This window comes from Trachypithecus francoisi, unplaced genomic scaffold, assembly GCF_009764315.1.
Source record: "Trachypithecus francoisi isolate TF-2019V2 unplaced genomic scaffold, Tfra_2.0 Contig01579, whole genome shotgun sequence".
In the NCBI taxonomy this organism is placed as follows: domain Eukaryota; kingdom Metazoa; phylum Chordata; class Mammalia; order Primates; family Cercopithecidae; genus Trachypithecus; species Trachypithecus francoisi.
In genome coordinates this window covers 19,922,849-19,945,928 of record NW_022681442.1, presented here as the reverse complement: position 1 = coordinate 19,945,928, position 23,080 = coordinate 19,922,849, and positions in this window count along the sequence as shown.

Here is a 23,080-nt window from a genome sequence, read left to right as displayed (position 1 = left end):
AGTTATAAAGAAGGGGAAACATTTCCAAATTTGTTTTATGAGGACAGCATAAACTTAATACCAAAACCTAACACATACAGTGCCAGAAAAGAAAGTTATAGGAAAATCTCAGGAGCATAAACGAAAAGTCTAAACTAAAAATTAGTAAATAACTCTAGTGATGTATATGTGTGTGTGTGTTGGGGGGAGTGGTAGGTAGATAGGTGACTGGTTTTATTTTAGGAATAAGGTTTGCAAAGAGAATTTGTGAAGTTTGTTTATATTTAATAACCAACCAATGTTATTTACCACATTAACAGAATAGGGGAGAAAAAGAATATAATAATCTTAACAAAGACATTTATAATCAATCCCCATTTATAATAAAAATTCTTAGCAAGTCAAGAACGTAAAGGCCATCCCATATCTGATTACACTATTTACAAAAACCCTATAATGAGCATAGTACTTAATGATAAAATATCAAAATTTTGCCTCTCTGATCAGAAATGAGACAAGTATGTTTATTGTTAACTCTCTTATGTCCAACATTGTACTGAAGATCAGTTAGCAAATCCAAAGTAATTTACACTAAAATAAGTTTGGCAAATTAAGTACGAAGGTATGGGGTTAACATTTTTAAAAAAATCAGTATTTTTACATACTAATAAAGATTTTAAAATAAATCTTATTTTAAAATAAGATTTAAAATAACAGTACTATTAAAAGCATCAAATATTTAGGAATAGAACTTTCTTAAGAGAAATTAAAGAATACATAAATGGTATATGTTCATATATGAAAGATTCAATAATGTAAAAATGTTGATTGTCAACCATTAATATATACATTAAATGCAATCCAAATTAGAATTTTGGAAAGTTTTTGTTTTTTGTGGATATTGACAAAGTAATTCTAAAATTTGTATAGAAATACAAAAAGTCTACAAATATCTGAGGTGATTTTGAAAAAGAACAAAAATTATGGGGAATTTACACCATAAGATATCAAGACATTAGGCTACAGTAATTTAGACAGTATGTTATTGGCATATGAAAACAAAACCATCTAGTTGCAATAGAATATAAAATTGAGAAAGCAGAATCGTATCTGTATGGTTAATTTATTATGGAAGAAACATAATAAGTGTACATTCCAACTAACAGTGCTGGGCTAAATATGCACATGGAAAAAAATTAATCCTAAGCCTTACTTCATACCAAATGTAAAAATTATTTCCAAATGGGTTGTAGATATAAATGTTAAATATTTTAAAAAGTGCTTCTGTAAGATAAGATCTTCAAGATCTTGTGGGTAGGCAAAGATTTCTCAAGCAGAACACAAAATGTACTAAGAGTAAAGATTGATACATTGAACTACATTGCAATAAAGAACTTATTTTCATGATTAAGAAAGAAAAATACAATAGGCCGGGCGCAGTGGCTCAAGTCTGTAATCCCAGCACTTTGGGAGGCCAAGACAGGCGGATCACGAGGTCAGGAGATCGAGACCATCCTGGCTAACACAGTGAAACCCCGTCTCTACTAAAAAATACAAAAAAAACTAGCCGGACGAGGTGGCGGGCGCCGGTAGTCCCAGCTACTCGGGAGGCTGAGGCAGGAGAATGGCGTGAACCCGGGAGGCGGAGCTTGCAGTGAGCTGAGATCCGGCCACTGCACTCCAGCCTGGGCGACAGAGCGAGACTCTGCCTCAACAAAAAAAAAAAAAGAAAAATACAATAAAGAGAGTAGAAGATGTTTGTTAAGAAGTAAAGAGCTGCTGTAAATCAATATGGAAAAAAAAGACATGAAAAGGCGCTTTGCAAAATGATGATTATAATATCATTATTAATCAGGGGAATTAAAGTCATGATGAAATACCACAACAGAACAACAAGACTGATACAGTGAAAAATATAGATAATACTAACTCTTGTAAAGGATATGGATTAGCTGAAACCATTGTAAACTGCTGGTTTGGAACATTTCAGAAACTTGTTTAATAATATATACTATCACTTAAAATAGACTGTATTAGTCAACTCTTATTAGCTACCATAATAAGATACCACAGAATGGGTGGCTTCAACAACAGAAATATACCTTCTCACTGCTCTGGAGGTTAGAAGTCTGAGATTAGGTGCTAGAATATTCATGCTCTGGGTGAGGGCTCTCTTCTTGGCTTGTGCACAGCTGCCTTCTTGCTGCGTCCTCAAAGGGCAGACAGAGAAAGAGAGAGATCCAGTGTCTTTGCCTCATCTTATAAGGGCACCAGTTCTATTGGAAGGCTTCCCTCTTATGACCTCATTTAACCTTAATCTCCATAAATGCCCTATGTCCCATAGAGACACATGGGAGTTTGTGACTTCAACACATGAATTTGCAGGGAGGGGACTCAATGTAGTCTATAGCACTTGCATTGTTCATGATCTAGCAATTCCACTGCTAGACTACAACCAACAGAAATGTGATACCAAAAGATATGCTTAAGTATGTTTATAGCAGTATTTTTATATTTACTGCAAACTAGAAATAACCAAACAGTGCATAAATGGTAAAGTAGCTAAATTATTTGTGGTCCTTTGTTACATGGATCTTTGCTCTATATGATGAGAATAAGTGAACTACTGTTACATGCAATAACATAGATGGATGTCAAAAACATAATATTCAACAAGGGGAGCCAGACACAAAAGAGTACAATTCCATTTATACAGTGCTCATAAACAGCAACACTTAATCAATGGCAGGAGAAATCAAAGTAATTATTTTCTTCAGTTCAGAACTTAAAAGATCATCTCGGCTGGATGCCATGGCCCACACCTATAATCCCAGCACTTTGGGAGGCTGAGGCAGGCAGATCACGAGGTCAGGAGATCAAGACCATCCTGGCTAACACAGTGAAACCCTGTCTCTACTAAAAAATACAAAAAACAAAATTAGCTGGGCGTGATGGTGGGTGCCTGTAGTCCCACCTCCTTGGGAGGCTGAGGCGGGAGAATGGCATGAACCTGGGAGGTGGAGCTTGCAGTGAGCCAAGATCACGCCACTGCACTCCAGCTTGGGCAACAGAGCCAGATTCTGTCTTAAAAAAATAAAAAGATAATCTCATTTATGCTTTCTGTTATACAGTCAGCTTTCAACTTTATTAATACTCCTTTGGAGGTAATATGCATTTTTAGCTCTTTCTACTTTTAAGGGCTTCTCTGTCTTTCGTTTTTAGCAATTTGATTTTGGTGTCCCTCACATATGTACTGTGCTCTGTCTTATTATTTATTAAATTAGTCCACCTGCCTCCATTTCTCAGTATATTGTTTTTCCTTCCTTTTAGTTAAATAATCCCATCTTCTCTATGGTCAATATTGTGTTAAATCTATCCATTATGTTTCTAATTTGATGTTTATTGGATTCATTTTTTATAGCTTCCAGTTCTCTGATGAAAATCTTTAATTTTTTTTCTTTATACTTTTAAACATATGAATTGTAGTTATTTTGAAGTCTTTGTTAACATGAATACAGTAGATCCTCATTATTTGTGGGTTCCATATTTGTGAATCTGCTTACTTGCTAAAATTTATTTGTAAACCCCAAATCGATACTTACGGCACTTTCACAGTCATTTATGGAAATGTGCGGAGTGGTGAAAAATTTTTTTTTCTTGATGCACATGTTCCCAGCTGAGATTGAACAAGGTGACACTCGGCAGTATTGTTTCAGCTGTCTTATTGTGGTCTATTTTTGTGATTTTGTGCTTTATTTGGCAATTTTGCTGTTTCAAATGGCTCCCAAGCATAGTGCTAAAGTGCTGTCTGGTGTTTTAATGTGCAAGATGGCTGTGATGTACCGTACAGAGAAAATATGTATACTAGATAAGCTTTGTTCAGGCATGAGCTATAGTACTCTTCATCATGAGTCCAATGTTAATGAATCAATAATGTGACACATGCAGAAAAAGAAAGAGAAAATTTGCCAGTCTATAAGTAAGGCCACTCTGGAAAGTGCTAAAGTAACATGTATAGTGTATAATGAAACCATGGAAAAGATTATAAAGTGTCTAAAATTGTGAATTCTTAAGATGATGATTGATTTTTCAAAAGCATAATGTACAGCACTACCATGACGGTGAATGTCAGACTTACTGTTACATCACTCAGGGTCAGGAAAATGTTACACACTACCCAGTTAATGATGGTGGCTCACACATTTGAAAAGGTGATATAACATGAGAAATATTAAATGTAGGCAAAGGAGGCTCTGAAGATCATGAGGCTGTGGAAGAATTTTTAAAATACCTGCTAAGTAGTATTATACAGGAAGAATTATGTGGAAGAGCAGGTCATCAAAGCTGGTAACACTGGCTGATCTTACAAGATGTTGTCAAACTTATATAATGCCAATAGAATCTTGGCTGATAAAACTGTTGTGACCAGAGGTTTTCAGAACCACATCCTATATTTCCCTGTGTAGTGATAGTTCACTATTCATTACTTCAGCATTCTTGGCAATTTATAGAGCGTAACTACCACAAATAACAAGACTTGACTGTTTTGAATCATCTGCAGATCTGTTTTTATCATTTGTCTTTCTCCTTGGTTATTGATCATATGGTCCTGTTTCTACATCCCCAGTAAATCATTACTATTTAAATATCTTTAAAACACTGCAGAGTTTCAGCTGATCTTATCTTTCACAGGGTAGATTTGCCCTTTCCTCTGATGGGAAAATGGATGTCAGGAGGCTGGGATGGGGTGGCTAATGGGTATGCACTTTTCATAATTACCAGTCTCAATCTAATTTCCTCCTATTGTTATGTTGTGGCCATCAGGAAACTTAATTGAGAATCCAACTTTCTTTTTTTTTTTTTTGGTACTGAGTAACTACAGAATTTTTTGCTCTACTTTAAGGAGATTTTTGGCTTAGCATGTTTATAACTTCAGAATTTGGCAAAAGTATTGAAGAGGATACTGGTTATATGTTTGAGGCTCCTCAAATCTTCAATTTTGTCACTTCAGCCCAATTTGACTGCCAAAATCCAATTCTGCTGGTTTATCTCTCCCATAGCAGTGGCCCTTTGCCAAGGCCAAACCTGGATTTGCAGATTTTAGATGTGCTCAGATTAGCAAGTGCTCAGGGAGAAAACAGTTGCAGATAGTAAATGTTGCTTCATGACTCCCTTGAGGGCTATATTCATTTGCTGGGGTTGCCATAACAAAGTGCCACAGACTGGGTGGTTTAAACAACAGAAATTTATTTTCTTTCAATTCTGGCGGCTAGAAGTCTGAGATTAAGGTATCAGCAGGGTTGGTATCTTTTACGGTCTCTCTCCTTAGCTTGTAGATGGCTGTCCTCTCCCTTTGTCTTCATGTGGTCTTCCATTTGTGCCTGTGTCTGCACCCCAATTTTTTCTTTTTCTTCTTTTTTTTTCCCCCAGAAATGAGTGTCTCTCTCCTATGTTACTTGGGGCTGATTTGGAACCCCTGGCCTCAAGAAATCCTTCCATCTCAGTCTCCTCTGTAGTAGAGATTATAGGCATGAACCACCATTCTGGGTTCCTATTTTCCTCTTCTTAGGAGGAAACTAGTCATTTGGATTAGGGGCCATTCTGATGATCTTATTTTAATTTAATTATCTTTTTAAAGATATTGTCTCCGAATAGCCACATTCTGAAATACTGGAGGTTAGGGTTTCAACATATGAATTCATAGGAGTCACAATTCAGTTGGTTACCGGTGACGGGTATCCCAGTTACTGGTGGCAAATTCCAAATGGATCTGTGGCAACCTCAGTTCTTACCTCCTCAGAAAAAAGAATTCAATTGAGGGGCTTAAGGCAGAGAAAGAGACCCAGGCAAGTTTCAGAGCAGAAGTGGAAGTTTATTTAAAAAGACTTTAGACCAGGAAAGAAAGGCAAGTGTGTCTGGAAGAGTCCCAACTAGAGATGAGACGGTCAAGTGTGGTGTTTAAACTTGACCTTTTAGGTCAAACTTTAGGGGCTGGCTCCTTTCCCATGGGTGGGCTGCCTGTATGTGCAGTGCCCTCCTTACCCTGGGAGGTGAGCACCTGCAGTGTGTTTAGGAAGTTGTACGCATGATGTTTTTATCATTTGTCTTTCCCCTTGGTTATTGATCGCATGGTCCTGTGATCAATAGAAAGCCTCCCCACCTGAGGGTTTCTTCCCTTTTCTGGTGGCGTGCCGCTGGAAGGTCAGACTCTGCCATTTTGTCTCTTAGTGCACAGGCCTGGGCAGCTGCTTCTGCCTGGCACCTGTATTCAGTGAACACTTTAGTGCAACAGCTATGGACCATCAGGAAATGGCCTCTCCCTGGTGCTGGCTGCCAATTTATCCCTTCTAGAGAGGCAATGTAATGATTGCCGAACCATCCTCTGACATTCCTACGGGTGGGGCAGAGCCCCAGTCAAAGCCTACCTACCTGTAACAAGTCTGTAATACTCCTTGTCTATGGTTTCTCAGAGCCCACTCATAGTTGTTCCTTGTCTTCTAGGCACTGCGAGGCTGTGGGAAATTCTGTTCTTTTCAGAGTTTGGGTTGTGAACCAAAAAGAATTTGACAGGTCTCCATCAGTTTAGAGGTTTATTTTGCCAAGGTTGAGGAATATGTCCTGTGACACAACCTCAGGAGGTCCTGAGAACATGTGTCCAAGGTAGTTGGGTTACACGTTGGTTTTATACATTTTAGGGAAATGGAAGTTATAGGTGTCATGTGTGTCCGTGTGAAGAGACCACCAAACAGGCTTTGTGTGAGCAATAAAGCTTTTTAATCACCTGGGTGCAGGCGTGCTGAGTCCGAAAAGAGAGTCAGGAAAGGGAAATAAGGGTGGGGCCGTTTTATAGGATTTGGGTAGGTAAAGGAAAATTACAGTCAAAGGAGGGGGGTTGTTCTCTGGCGGGCAGGAGTGGGGGGTCACAAGGTGCTCAGTGGGGGAGCGTTTTGAGCCAGGATGAGCCAGGAAAAGGAATTTCACAAGATAATATCATCGCTTAAGGCAAGGACTGGCCATTTTCACTTCTTTTGTGGTGGAATGTCATCAGTTAAGGCGGGGCAGGGCATTTGCAGTTCTTTTGTGATTCTTCAGTTATTTTAGGCCATCTGGGTGCATACGTGCAAGTCACAGGGGATGCCATGGCTTGGCTTGGCTTGGGCCCAGGCTCAGAGGACTGAAAATAGGTAAAGACATAAATCAACACATGAAAAGTATACATTGGTTTGGTGCAGAAAAATGGGACATCTCTGAGCTGGGGCTCCCAGGTCATAGGTGGATTCAAAGATTTCCTGATTGGCAGCTGGTTGAAAGAGTTAAGCTCTGCCTGAAGAGTTGAAGTCAGCATAAAGAGATGCTTGAGTTAAGGTAAGGAGGGGGCAGGGATGGGGGAAGCCAAGTTTCTTATCATGTAAATGAAGCCCTCAGGTAGCAAGCTTTTGAGAAAGATATCTCTTTTCAAGCCTTAAAAGATGTCAGACTCTTCAGAAAAGACCTAATAATGAGAGGAGATTCTCTACAGAATGCAAATTTCTCCCACAGAGATGCTTTGCAGGACCATTCAAAATGTGTCAAGGAACAACATTTTGGGGTAAAATACTTTGATTTCCTTCTGTGCTTGATCTCTGTCATGTGATGCTATACCAGAATAAGGTTGGAATTTGGTATCTTATTGCTACATAGAGTCTATTTTGCCAGGCTTAAGAGCTCTGTTTTAAGGTTCATGCTTGTCAGTTACCTCTTAAATCCAAAGGGAGGAGGGTATAATGAGGCATGTCTGACCCCTTTTCCCATCATGGCCTGAATTAGTTTTTCCAGTTTCTTTGAGATCCTCTTGGCCAAGGGGGGGCCCATTCAGTCCGTTTGGGGGCTTAGAGTTTTATTTTTAGTATATAGGGCATAGCGCTTTCTCCTTCTGCTTCAAGCAGCTTCAACATTTAGCAAATGTCCTAAGAGAAAATGCCATCAGTGTGAAGCCATTCCATTTCCCATTTAAGTCACTGCATCCCTGTGCATCTGCTACAAGCCTTATTGTATCACTTTCTTAGCACTTGCCCTAGCATCATTGCTCTGCCTGGGCCAAGCCCAAATCTTCAGCCTCTGGCTCAAGCCCAGAATTGGCAAAAGGCAGCTAAATCCTAGCTCACTTCTGCAATGCTTTCCCCCGTAGAATTTTACTGCTGCTAGTCTTCGTTGTTTCTGCAGCACTGTAATGCCTTTACATGTATACCTTTTGAAACCTATCAAGTTTTTCTTGTTCTTCATGGCAACATGGCTGGCATGAATTTCTCTATCTTATCAGGAAACCAGGTCAGTGGCTGAGTTTAAGGAGGGATGAGTAGTAACTTACAGGTGTTATGAAGAGAGTCTCTGACTTAATCTGGGAGTTGGAGTTGCAGTGGTGTGTTCATATTAAGAAATCCATTCAGTCGTCCACTTAGATATACATGTGCTGGAATGTGTGTTATATTTCTAATAAAATACATACTTTCCAAAAAGGAAAAGACAACATAGAAAAGAAAAATATAAAGCTATTGCTAAATACAACTTTCCCAAAACTCAGTGAGAAAGTAGCTTTCGGCCAGGCGTGGTGGCTCAAGCCTGTAATCCCAGCACTTTGGGAGGCCGAGACGGGTGGATCACGAGGTCAGGAGATCGAGACCATCCTGGCTAACACGGTGAAACCCCGTCTCTACTAAAAAATACAAAAAACTAGCTGGGCGAGGTGGCTGGCGCCTGTAGTCCCAGCTACTCGGGAGGCTGAGGCAGGAGAATGGCGTGAACCCGGGAGGCGGAGCTTGCAGTGAGCTGAGATCCGGCCACTGCACTCCAGCCTGGGCTACAGAGCGAGATTCCGTCTCAAAAAAAAAAAAGAAAAAAGAAAATAGCTTTCATATAGAGGCTCTCATTCTTCTCCCAGTTTCTCTGCCCTTAAATTCACACTATTCCTTATCTTTTCCTGTGTAAAGTGCCACCCTTCTTGATGTGATCAGCAACCCAGTTCTCACTCTCTTATCCTGCCATTGTACAATTTCCCAAATCTGGGTCCTTGCATCAGGACTGGTTTCCTAGAAATTTGGCAGCATAACTGGAGATACCTATTGGTATTCCAGCATGAAAAGGGGATTTGGGGCTCCAAATCTCACAGGCTCAGGTGGGGGCAGGTGTATCTTCCCGCTTGGTTTTTCTGACAGAATGATTTACAGGTACATCTGTTTAATGAACACAGTACCTGTTGGTCTGTGCCCATACTCACATCTCTGAAGACATTATTAGTTCTCAGAGACAGCACATTCTTAAGCCATAAGAGAAAAAAAGTAGCTACTCCAGTGCCTGTGAGCTGCAGAGCCCTTCCTTTTCCACAAAGTTAGGAAGTTCAATTATTTATTATTCCTTCCTTCTTCCAGATTGAGACCTAGGTGGCCTGCTGGAATAAGAAAGAGACCATATGCCCCTTCATCAAGGCTCCCTCAATTATGCAAAGAGAAACTGCAAAATGTCTACTCTACTCTAGAAAGAGTTCTTTCCCCTCAGTCTCCATCTGGGGAAAGGGATAAGGCTTAATTATAATTATGGTAAGGGCAGTACAGGAGAGATATAAAGTGTCTTAAGAGTGAATTGTGGGATGTGTTAGTGTGAGACCATCATGTTGGGCCCATTTGTGACCTGTCTCTGCAGCCAGGGTCACTCTGTTTACGTGCTAATCAGATGATGTCTGGAGACGAAGGCTGTCTAACATCAACGTCCCGGTCATTTTATTTCCTTGGTATTTCAATGCATCTTCCATGGTGGATGCTTTCTGGTGGGATTTATCATGAGCTACAGATTTCTCTGTGCCTACACGTGTATATTTATCCATATCTCTTCACCATGTACACCCTTATCTCCAATCGTTTAAACTTTTTCCTCCATGCTTCAAGAAACCAGTCAGAAGTATATTCTCACCTTCAGCCACTGAAATGGGAGTGTATCCAAGTTGGTGGATAAGGACTGGGTCAACTGTGATGAAAGGAAATAATATGAAGTTTCTGGCTTATACCTCCTATCCTAAAACACACACACACACACACACACAACCACACATACACATTTTTCTATAAGCATCTCCTCCCACTCTTCTACCCACTAAAGTTAGGCAGTGGCAGCATCCTACAGGAGTAGGATGGAAGTGACACATTCAAAATCACAAAATTGGTAGGCACATGAAAATTGAGTAGCATACACGTTAAGAAACTTGCCAAAGTCACGAAGCTATTAAATGGTGGTTCTAAAACCTAGGATGAATGGAATAACCATCAATAAAGTGAGATTCAGATCTCTAGTGCCCTAAGTCTACCTCTACCCTCACATCCGCTACATGCTTTGTGGAAGGTGTTCTCGTAGAGAAGAAAGATCATAGCTTTGAAGTTTGGCAGATTTGAGTTCTAACTGGCTCTACCAATTTCCAAACATTTGTCTTTGAGCAAACTCTCAGGCCTCAGTTTTCTCCTCTGTAAAATAGAATTAATTCTATCTGATTTATAAGATTGATAAGATATTTCAATTTGCATAGACAACAGCAGCTTTGAGCACGTTGTAGAAACTTAACAAATATTCATCTTAGGAAGATACCATTATGATGGACAGAGCTACTTTTTGAGTCTCCCAAGTCAGTGAGCAGCCTATCAAACAGGGCCCTTACCTAATCCCATGGCTAAACTAAGGCTTTATTGTACATCAGCCTCAAGATTGCCATTTGGAAGGCAATTATATTGATAGCAATTAATTTCCTCAATCCTGGCTTTCCTGTTAATTATTCTGAAAACATACCCACAGTCTGTCAATAAGCCTGCTTTCAAAATTAAAACTGTAGCAATTTTTCATCCTTAATAAAGGCTCCTTCCTGTTTCCTCCCTTCTGTTTCACAACTGAAAACATCTTAATTCTTGAGAATTTAAAAAATGTGAGAAAACAGGATGTATAGTCTTCCTTTATAACAACATAAATTTCTCTCCCTAATAATTGCTCCCTAAAGAAGAAAATGACCTCTCCTTTATCCATTTGGTGCAGAGATTTTACATTCTCTATCTTGCTCCATGTACACACCAAAGTTCCATGTAAGTAATTGATAACTTGTTATCCTCACAATAGACATGAAGAAAGCGAGGCTGAGAGAGGTTGCCTCCCTTGATCAAGATCACATGGTAAATGTGAGAGTGAATATTTGAGCCATAGTTTGTCTGATATCAAAATCCATGCTTTTTTTCCATGCATGTGTTGCTTATGTGCCATTTCTACCTAAAATCACACACACACACAAACACACCCCACTCATGTTTATGCATGCCTACAGACTTTACTGCCTCCTATTTCTGGTCTATTGTTAAGAGAAGGAAGTAACTCTCTTCTCCATCAGCTTCTATCCTCCATGTCTAAAGTCATTGCCTCCCACTAACCTCACTCAATACTCAGGAAATGGTAGTTGTGAATGAAGCTTACTTATTTTCTTCATGGTATTGAAGAAAGTTATTTGCAGATTAGGCATCTTAGGGACTTATCTCAGCACTGTCACTGATTTGCTTTGTGACTTGGGAAAGTTACTTTCTCACTGACCCTTGGTTTTCTCACCTCTAGAACAAGAAGTTGTACAGGACAATCCTCCAGGTCTCTTCATCTCTTTGTCTATGACATTTTGCCTTTGTGATTATGATGTCTGCCAGCCACATCTCCATACTTTGGGACATGCCATCACAGATCAGTAGCATGCATCTTTCTCACCCCTCATTCCTGTTGGAGGGCAAAACAACATTTCTTTTTTTCCTTTCCTGATAGTGCAGGAAGGTTAAAGGTTGGAGGAGCCTCTTTTCTCACTGACTCTATTTTCAAAGAAATGGTTTCTTCTATGTAAAGAAAGTGAAGTCCATTTATTTCAAAATATCTTCCCCAAATATATTATGTATCACATACATATTTTTTCTAAATATTTAGAATCCCATTTCTACTGACAAGTCATCTTTCCTTCAAAGATTTCTGATGGGCAAGGCTGAGTCAACACAATTTCAATGAGAGAGCAAAGTCTAGCTTTTTTCGGTTCAACTGTAGAGGAAAGAGATGTTGACAGGCAACTCTTAGTTTTTGAAGGAAGGAATTGCTGGTATCTTGAGGTCATTTTTGTCTCAGCTGATAACCATCTCCCTGACCAGCTAAATGAATTTTAATTACTAGAAAAGTATGCAAATGTCTTTTAGACATATCTAATTCTTTAAAGTGTCTTTGGATCATATTTGGAGCCAAATTCTGAAAAATAATGCAGTATATCAAAATGCTTTCTGTTTCCAAAGGGGAGAATAAATGATGATTCCCAATATTCATGTTGAAAGTTGTTCTCTAAATTGTAATGAGGCATCACTAGGTAGACATTTGCTAGAAATTTGGGAAACAAAATACTTCTGTGCCGTGCAACCTAAGAGCACAATGACTGCGAGGAAGAGAGGCTAATCTGAAAGCAGAAGTACCAAGCACACCCCGTAAAATTAAAGTGTGGAGGAAACGATCAAGACTTGGCCATATCTGGTGAGCCTCAGACTGGGCAGAGTCTGAGACATCATTGTATTCCTAAACAAGGAAACTAGAATAAAAATGCTCCCATTTAAGTTTCTGTATTACTGTCCTTGTCCCAGTCTTTTGCCAGTGTACTAGGAAGAAAAATAACAGCGGAAGAAATGGGCACAACATTCCTCTCAATATAGGAGACTCACTGTATGATAGGAAGGTCCATGCCACAGTGAGGCTCTAGACCCTTGTTCATTGACCCAGGGCCCTGGAGCAGGATGCAACCTACACAACTGTGTGTAGCAGCCCTGGACTCTCACAGGTGCCATGTTTTCTCTTGAATTGGGACCTTTTTCCAGCCTAGAGTCCTCTCTACCCCTCCTCTAGCCTTTACTGGTGTGCTGCACACTCTTCTCTTAGGTGTCTGTTTAACCATTACTTCTTGGGACCACAGCCTGCATTAGATGCCTGCTTTAGGTTTCTCCACCTCACCACTCATAACTGAGCCACAATTGCCTATTCTTTGATCCTCCCCATGATCTAGGGAACTCCTCGAGGCCACTGTTTTTCTCATTTTTTTTCCTTTTCTGCTATCCATGGTGCTGAGCACAGAGCGGGCACCTGGTAAATCTGTGTAGCAGGAATGAGGGAAAAGGTGAGTGGAGCAGGGAAAGAGAAAAAGAAGAAAAGGGGAGACAGAAAGGGAGAGAGAGAAAAAGAATGTTGGAGAGGAAGGGAGATACAAGAAAGAGACAAGGAGAGAGAAATAAAAAGAGAGTGAAGGAAAGGAAAGGAGAGAGAGAGGGATGAGAACAGATTTGCTGCCCAGGAGGTGGAGCTGGGCTTCCCTGCATCTTCACATGCCTCCTCTCCTCTCTCCACCTCCTGGGCAGCAGATCTCTTTCTCATCTCATGGTCACACCTCATCTAGTCCTAGTCTGTGGATCCAACAGAACAAAACCTTTTCATCTGTGAGATACACACAAATCAGAGTCTCCCTTTTCTCTTCTCCCAGAACTATATTCTAGGATTTCCATCAACGATGTCAAAACCCAAATCTGAGGAGTAAGCTCAAACCAGCAAGACCCCTTGTCTTGGAGGTCTCCTCATTTAAGTTTACTAAGCTCCTCCCAGCACACAGAGAGGCAGGAGGATGCTGTAGGCAATGTGGGCTGCAGAATGAATTGTTTCCCAGAGCTTATTAAAAGTGTGTCCTTGGGGAAATGCCCTCTTTCTGCTGTAGTAGGGGCTCATGGTCTTGCTTTAGGGCCTCTTGTTTATGGCATGTTCTGGAAAAAGGTTCTTGGTCTGGAATTTCCTACTAGGCCAATGAGAGAGAAATTCACTTGGTTGCTAGAGGGCTGAGAATTGAATTTAAGTTTTTACTTTAACTTGTGAGTTTTAATTTATAGCAACATTGGGGAGCTTGTTTAAAATGAGCAATCCTAGGTTCCAATCCCATAGACTCTTACTCAATGGGTTGGTGAGGGGGTCTGGAATTCTGCCTCCTGCTTACTTCTGATACAGGGTCTCAGGACCCTTAGGGAGAAGCCTGACAGAGGGAGGCTTGGTCAGCAGCTCTCAGTGCAGTGAAAACCCTTTGCTTGCTTACCTTGATTCCACCATGAGCAAGAAAGAGGATGGTGAAACTTCCAGCCATATAGTTTCTGGAGACGGGACACTAACCATATTTTACTTGGTGGCTAGCCCTTGGTGGGTTTGGAGTATCCAATTTAGGTCTTAATTTTGTTTCTTCCAGAATTTTTCCTTCTTGCTAAGGGCTCCATTCCTGGGAATTGGGCCACATCACATTCTTGTTACCTTCTAAGGTGGCTCCACAAGGTGACAGACACCGCTCCCTCCAGTGAGGACACAAATGGTATTTTGTGAAATAACAACTCTGAACAGGGCTGGCTTCTTCCTGGGAAGCTACAACCTAGGCAGTAAATTAGAAACTTTGTCAGAGAAGGTGGGTAGGAGGACAAGATGCTGAAGATCCCTCTGGTGGTCCATAAATGTACATTGACAAGGGCAGACTGCAGAATGTCAGCTGAGCAGGGAGAGGAGGGTGGCAGGGTGGGAAGGAGGGAAGGTGAGCAAGGACAGCAGGAGCTAGAATCTCTGCTTCCTTTCCCCTTTCAGCTACTGAGTGGCTGGGGGAATGTGGTGTCAGCCTTCTGGCTCTCAGGGATTCTGTTTGCTCTTACAAAAATGGAGAACGTACTGCTGGCACCCTTGACCCTCACCCCATAGCTGCAATGTGACGGGTAAATGCCATGACACATAGGGTAGCACCTTTAGAAACCCAAGCAAAAGTCTCCCAGCAACTGATTTCATACAGCAACTTGAAGGGTGCAGAATCAGCCACCCCAAAATATGCTACTTTGGCATATAGATTATTTTGGGATAAAGGCCCTTTTAAAAAGCTAGCAGGTACAAGAAAGGTGCTCCGACCCTCCCTGTTATCTTCCTGAAAGCAGGAGATAAACCCCCATAGGGAAGATGGCCTCCCTGTACCAGAAGGGAAAGAACATTCTTATCATCAAGGACAGGAAGTTGAGACCGAGAGAATTCTGTACAAACAGACCTTGTTAAAATCATTCTTGTCTTCCTTTAGCCTCCCCAAACAGTTTACTTTTACACAATTTGCCACTTCTTTGAGTCTTCATTTCCATATGAGGACTTATAAAAAACTTCAATTAAAGACATTTGCATGCTTTTCCCCTGTTAATCTGTCATCAGTCAAATTCACAGGTCCAGCTGAAAAACTCTAAGTGTGAAGACAGAAGATTTTGCCTTCCCTACACATAATAAGTGGCACAATCGCCACGGAAGATTATGTCCAGTGACATTTCTAATGCCCGCATTTCCAGCTGCTACCTGTCCTTCCTTCCTATACATTTCCAGGTGCTGTCTCCCTGCCTGGAAGGTCAGCTCACAGCTTCCATTGTCTCTCAGCCTAGAGTTCTTTTTTTCTACATTTGGCTTCTCAGAAGCAATCCCTTTTTTGTTGTTATATTCCATACTCTTCTCCTCTCCTGCTTTGTTTCCCATATTCTAGAGATGGCTGCTCAATTGGTGAGTTCTTCAATAAATACCTTCTAAAAAATCATATGCCCTTCCACAGTCTATTATTTAGTCCGTTCTTTATTGCTTCATTTCTCTACAAAAACCAAGTGAGGCGACTCATCAAAGTGCAAGGTCTTGACTCCTGGGAAACCAGACAGAACATTCCTTCAAAGCACTGCAACCTCCAGTCTAGAATGGTCTAGACCATTCTCCCAACGCATCTGCCATACCACATCTGCTCCTGCCACCCAGACTCTTTTGTCTATCCCAGGCCCCAGAGTATTCCACTTGCTCTTCCCTCCCTTCTCCAAGTAGCACCAAGGCTCCCTGCCCCCTTCATCCATGTGGATCTCAGCTCAAATGTTTCCTCTCTAGAGAGTCTCCCCTTGATTTCCACATCTTACACAGCTCTCTTATTATTTGACATCCCTCTACCCTGCTTCATTTCTCCTTCAGAGCACTTTAACTGGTGATTCTCAAACCTAGCTGCAATTTAGAATCACTTGGAGAGCTGAGTAACTGCCTAGGTTCCCAAGCTCTAATCCCTGATTTGATTTAATTGCTTGTGATAAGAGGAGCATGGCATTTTTTAAAAAAAGCTCTCCAGGTAATTCTTACATGGAATCAGGGCTGAGAAATTCTAGCTAACCATTGTTATGTATTTACTATTTGACTCAACTATTAGAATAACCATAGACTGCAAATAAAGGCCACAAATTCCTTCCAAAACTGTATACCTGCCATTTACAATGTATCTTTGATGCATCTCGCATCAAGAGATAGAGTACCCTTTACATCTGCACTGGCCTTGTGAATTGATTTGACCAGTAGAATGCTGAAACACAACACTGTAGAACGTCTGAGGGAGCCTACTGGAAGGAGAAAGGCTGTGCGGAGCAGAGATAAGCTGTCTCCCCTGAGGCCCTTCGACCAACCAGCTGATAGCTAGCACCAGCTAGGAGTCAGGCCTTCTTAGACCACACAGTCCCAGATAAGGTGCCACATAACTGCAGGTGCATGAATGGACCCAGGTGAAACCAATAGAAGACCAGCTCAGCTGAGCCCAGGCCCAATTGCTGACCCACAGAATTGGAAGTAAATGGTTATTGCTTTAAGCCATTAGGTTTTGGTGCCACTTGTTATGCAGCAATAAACTGACATAGAATGTAGGTCTCATGAGGACAGAGACTCGGGGGGGTTTTGGGGTGGTTGTTTATTTGTTTTTGCTATTCTATCCCCATTCTCTAGGTCAGTGCCTACCAGAGCATATGGTAGGTTCTCAACTGCTATTTTCTAAATAATTCAATTAAATATCTGATAAGCCTTTACAAATAGCTGTTTTGCACTTGCTAAGAGTCTGGCTGGCATCATGGGAGACTTCTGTAAGTACTTAGAGTCAGGTAATGAGAAAGAATATGACTCCTTTTCTCTTCCCCAAGAAATCTCTTAAACTACTGCAGTGAAGCTTTCCTTTCTCAGTGGGTCATTTCTTTTTTTTTTTTTTTTTTTTTGAGGCGGAGTCTCGCTCTGTCGCCCGGACTGGAGTGCAGTGGCTGGATCTCAGCTCACTGCAAGCTCCGCCTCCCGGGTTTACGCCATTCTCCTGCCTCAGCCTCCCGAGTAGCTGGGACTACAGGCGCCCGCCACCTCGCCCGGCTAATTTTTTGTATTTTTAGTAGAGACGGGGTTTCACCGTGTTAGCCAGGATGGTCTCGATCTCCTGACCTCGTGATCCGCCCGTCTCGGCCTCCCAAAGTGCTGGGATTACAGGCTTGAGCCACCGTGCCCGGCCGGGTCATTTCATAAAAGGGTTGTTTAGCATAAATCTTTGCTGATTCAGGAAATCTTTTTTTTTTTTTCTAACTCTTCAGTTTCAACACTCCTTAGTTCAGAGATATTTTCGAAATTGACTGCTTCCTTCAGTTCTCCCTTGAGAGGAGCATCAAGGTAGCCTGGGATGAGAGGACACCATTCTGAGCAGGTGGGTGGGATGGGAGTGGAGCTGAGGTCAGTGGAGTAAAAGGCATTTGCAAAACAACAACAACAAAAACTGGCAAACTGGTGACAGTGGTTTTATTCCAGTTTCCATTATAAGCAGACTGGGTATTTTGGTAATAAGCTCTATTCAGAAGCAAAAGGACTGTCAGTCATTGTAAGTCCCAGTGCAAAGAGAAACTAAGAGAGGGCTAATGGGGTGTAATGGGGTGGCCTAACCAAGAACTGTGTGCTGAGCTGAAGAGCTTTTAGAGTCCAGCTGTCTACAGCTGGGTTCTCCTTTAAGCAGACTCTGAAACTAAGATTTAGGTGATCCCAGGAAACACAAGTAGGGAAGTGTGGAGGTGACATAGGAAAGGGAAGGAGACCAACAAAAGATGTGTTGATGAGTAGGTTACCGTGTGGGCAACTGGAGCTCAGTCCTGTCGGGGACTCTGGCAGACGGTGGAGAACACACTTATGAGTTGTCCTGCTCCAGGAAGCAAGGAGGCTGGCGTAGACATCCACCTATTTTGGGCCTGCTCTAAGTACGAGTCTTGCCTACTCCTGCAGTCAGAGCAAGCACTCAGAATAGGATGGAACAACAGTGAGTACACAAACGGTGAGGGAAGAAGTGACAGTGTCTGCTATAATGACCAATAGTTTCCAAAAGAGCCCATCCCAAGCAATGCAGCTCCTAAAGGGAACTGGGTAGCTGGCAGGTGGGATCTGCCAGGCCCTGGAAGCCTGTGTCTAGGCATTTGCCCCAGACTTCCCCACAGTGGCCACTCTTCTCAAGATACCTCTTCTTCCTAAGGGTACTTGTCTCTAGATCTTAGAGCTTTCTTAGGGTGGCTTCCCCTGAGTGGACGGTAGAAGGAAGTAATGGCAATGTCATATTTGATACAACAGCCAATGCTTAGTGAATGCCACTGATGTGCTAGATAAGGATTATACCATTTCATTCTCAAGAATGCTATGAGAGACATTGTCATGAAACATCTTTTGTATCTGATAGAACAGGCACAGGGGGGTGAAATAATTTTCCCAAATCACACAGTTAGATGTAAGAGTTGAAATCCTAGCTCTGTCCTTTGATACCTCCGCACCCTTGACCACTACTCCCTATAATAGGGAAAATGATAAAGAGTTTTTGGGCAGATACAAATGGTATTCTGGGATGGTCTCTGAGTAGCTAGATGACCTTGGATAAGACATTCAACTTTTTTTTTTTTTTTTTTTGAGACAGGATTTGCAGAGCTGGTAGATAAATAATCTTAGGACAACTTTCAAGATTTCAGCTCAGAACCACTGAGTCAGCCATTAACTGACATTATGCTAAATAGTTACTCATTTATTTGCTCATTATCTTTCTCTCTTTACTAGAATGTAAGCTCCAAAAAATTTATTTTGTTCCCTGCTATATCTATCTGTATATCACAGTGCCTGCCATGTAGTAGGTGCTCAATAAATATTTGTTAAATGAATGAATACATTATACACTAATTTCATAGTTTCATTATCAGAGCAGCCATCTCATTTCTAAGCTATTTGGAGGCACTTCACGCCTTTCTGCCCCCTCTCCACAAACACACACCACCACTACATTTTATCCTCATGAGACTTATACTTAACTCGTCAGAGGGCACATATGAAACCATTAAGCACTTTAGGTAACCCACATAAAAGCAGGGTCTTTATATGTTCTGGACTCTATGGAGTTTCGATCTGAGAACCCAGTCTAACACATAAATATTACACAAGGAAGCTCAATTTTCATGTATGTATCTTAAAGAACATAAAAGTTGATAAAATTCATAACCTATAAGCCATGTTTCTGATAAGCACCTTTCCTCTCCTTCTTTTCCACCTGCTATTACTCTGGTATTGCTAAAAGTCTTCCTTGATGTCCAACCTATTTGACATTTCTCTCTTCCTCTTTCATAACCCCCAGGCCTACGTTAGGTGGACTGCCTGAGCCTAGTTGCCTAAGTCTTCTGATCTTCCCTTCAGTTTATCTAGTATGCTATCACTTGCTAGCTGTGTAACCTTGAGTGTGTTACATAGATGGTGCCTTACTTTTCTTGTATATAAGGAGGGCACTTACTCCTATGGGGAAGGGACTATGAAGATTAATGAGCTCATACTTATAAGATGCTTCCAACAGCGCCTGGTACACAGGAAGTGCTTAATATATCTTAACTGCTAGTAGTAGTAGTACTATTCATAGTAATATCACCTGATTGTACACCACTAAGTACTAGAGAATCAACCAACTAAAATGGGAACTCTAGAGACAGCAAAGAGAAGGGATGAATCTTCTCTCTCTTTTTTATTGTGTATGTGTAAGGGAGAGTTGGGTAGAGGGAAAGGTGGAAGCCTCATTACAAAATCCTGCACACATAGACACCAGGTACTACAAGAATTTAGGTACTAGGAGATTTCTCTTCTCTCTTTACTGTAGCTCATGGTGTCTATTTTCAGTTTTGTCTGTTCTTTCAAAAGAGGCTTTTTGGAAATAAATATTTGAAGAGACCTTCAAATATTTTAAATCTTCATTGAATTCTGTCCTGAGACTCTCTGCTTACATGCCCTGACCTTGTTTTTTGATTTTATTCCTCTGTTTTTATAGCTTTTTTGCTGATCACAGGGTTGAGTCTCTTAGACATTCTGAAGGTCTCTTCTTGGCAATATTTTCTCCATGTGACACCCAAAACATCATTGTAAGCTCTACACGGCATTGGGGAAAGGTAGGATGAGGCCTAATCCAGGCTGTTTAATTTTCACCCATGGCCCACATTCTACCAGTGACAGGCCACAGGGCAAACCTCACATAAATAATCACTTCTATAGGGCCAGCTGCCCATGTCTACTGTCCTCCACCCACACTGATGACACCCACAAGACACTGGTGTGAATTCTGTGGGCATAGGGAGATGGGACCAAGAGAGCCAATTTCATTTGAACCCAGGGTGGAGACCAGGTGAATCTCAATTTTGAAAGAAACTTCAGTGAGTTTGTTTGGGCTCTGATTCTAATTTGCTACTTGGAAGCAATTCAATAGGATGTAGCATTTTGAGTTTAAAAGATATACTCAGAAGAGGGGCTAGGATTTTTGTGTTTTACGCCTTGAATATCTGTTTTCTCTGTTTATAGGATTTCTTTTTCCAATCATATTCTTCTCATAACGCAAATGCAGTCTGATTTAGAAAGGAAGGGTCCTTATTTAAAAAACCCAAGCTCACAAATAAAATTGTGAAGTATTGATTTGCTTCTATATTTTATTCTAAATTTTAAAAAGGAACTGCTAAAGCTGCAAATTCTCTTTCTGAGCACCTTACTCCTTGTTGAAGTCTTACAGGACTTAGGGTTGTGTGGAGGAAAGAGGAAGAGAGAAACTGAAATCTAAGGCTGTGGCTTGGAACCACAGCCAACAGAAGCTCAAAATGAAGTTAAAGTGGAAGTGTGTTTGAATTTTAACTTAATGCAAAGGGAAAACACAGTGAATTCACAGGGCGAATTTAATACACATTCTTGTTAATCTTTCAAAGAGAGGCTGAAATTCATTCACTGACTCAAAAATAGGTATTGAATGTCAACTAGCTGTAATGCCCCCTTGAAGGTATTAATGACCTGGCAATACATAAAACAGGCAAAACTCTACCCCCATAAAGTTTACATTCTAGGGTATGTAGAGACACAAACATATGAAAGGATCTACAAAAAACATCTATACACTTTAAAGAAGCACAAGAAAGACTACCTGGTTCCCACTTTCCAAATGAGGACACAGAACGTTGAACTGAAAAGGATCTCCTGATCCCTTTTCAGTCAAACCCTTCTGCATGTCCCCAGGCCCAAAGATCATCCTGGTGAGTGGAGGAATCATGCCCTTGCTTTGCCTTACAGTTTCACAACCTACACACTGAACATGTGATGTGATTTCATTTAGTTTTTCATTTTTCAGTGTCATATAAATGGACATATGACTTGCATTCTGTTGTGACTTCTGTGGCTCTATATTTTGGGGTTGATCTTCAGAGATGCCTGGACTTGGAGTTCACACATTGTCCTTACTGGGTAGGATTACATGTATGACTATCCCACACTTTATGTGTCTATTCTATTATTGATATATTTGGGTTGTTCCATGTAAAATATGTATCACGATCAAGCTTTGTTGATCATTCTTAAAACTGTCTCCAGGTTCCCATATGCAAGAGTTCCTGCAGGAAAAGAATTTCTGGGTCCTTTTCCATCTACTTTCTAACTTTCTAGAGGACAGAACCTCTTCTCTCAGATGCCTGTTGTTGCCTTTTACAGAGTGGATGGTCAAAGTTGGTTTAAGGAACAAACTAAAAGGAACCTGGTTAATGATGAATTTCATGAGTTTCTGATTCAATTTTGCTTTGGCAAGAAGGAATAAAATGCAAATTTAGTCATCCATGGATCTCAATTTCTAAATAAGAGGAAAGCTTTCTAAAGAAGAGAATATGAAAGGAACAGTTTTTCAAAATGGGTAGAATAAACCTAAGTCACTGTGGTATCAAGAAAGAACATCAGACTGCAAACTTCATGAAGGCTGGGACTAGGTGTTCTCACAGGTGGCAGCAATAATGAGAACAATGTCCATATCCAATATGGGTTAGCAATTAATTAAAGGGGATGTGTAAGAGGCTTAGTCCCATGCCCACCATGCAGTAAGAGATGTGTCCAGTCTTATTTCCTCCTCTGCATTTCAGCTCTTCGACTGACAAGCTCTGTTACCTTTAATGGCTTGCTTGGTCTCCCTATAACTCAGTTTCTTCATCTGTGAAATTCCATCCATGAAAGCAATCCAAAGAGCCAGGTGTCACAGTTTAAAGAGGAAATGAAGTTCCCAGCTATTTCAGAGTGATTGTCAGTGATGGGAAGCTGGGAGAATCAGCAAACCAGCAGAAGGAAAATGTATCTCTTGCTGACATGTCAGCACAGGCTGTGAGGACAGACATGGGGCAGATCAACATACAGCATCAACCATCTTATCCCTTATAGGCTACTTTAAAAAGATCTTCACATTTCTTTGAGTCAAGAACAGCCAGACCAAGTGGTCCTTTCCATCCTGGCACCTGGATAGAGGGCTCCAGAGTCCCTTAGGCCTTGGGTACTGTCGGAGCCGTGTAGCCCGGATATTGCTGTGGCCTCTGTTGCTTAAGCTCCACATTGCGGAGACAAGATGGCGCACTTCCTGGTTCTTCATCATCAAACCTTCCCGCGCGCGCGAACTTTTCCCGCCGGCGGGTAAATTACCTCCCGCGCCCGGGAGAGACTAAGCCTACCGAGCATGCGCCCGGTGACGTCTTTCATTCCCCGCCTGCTCCTAGCCCTTCCCCTATTGTCAGCCTATATAAGGCGTTGCTTTTCCACCATTAAACGAGACTTGATCAGAGCACTGTCTTGTCTCCATTTCTTGTGTCTCTTGTCTCTTTCCATTCCCACCCCCTCCTCCAGGGTCTGCGTTGTTCATCCCGCGGGTCGGGACAGGGTACTG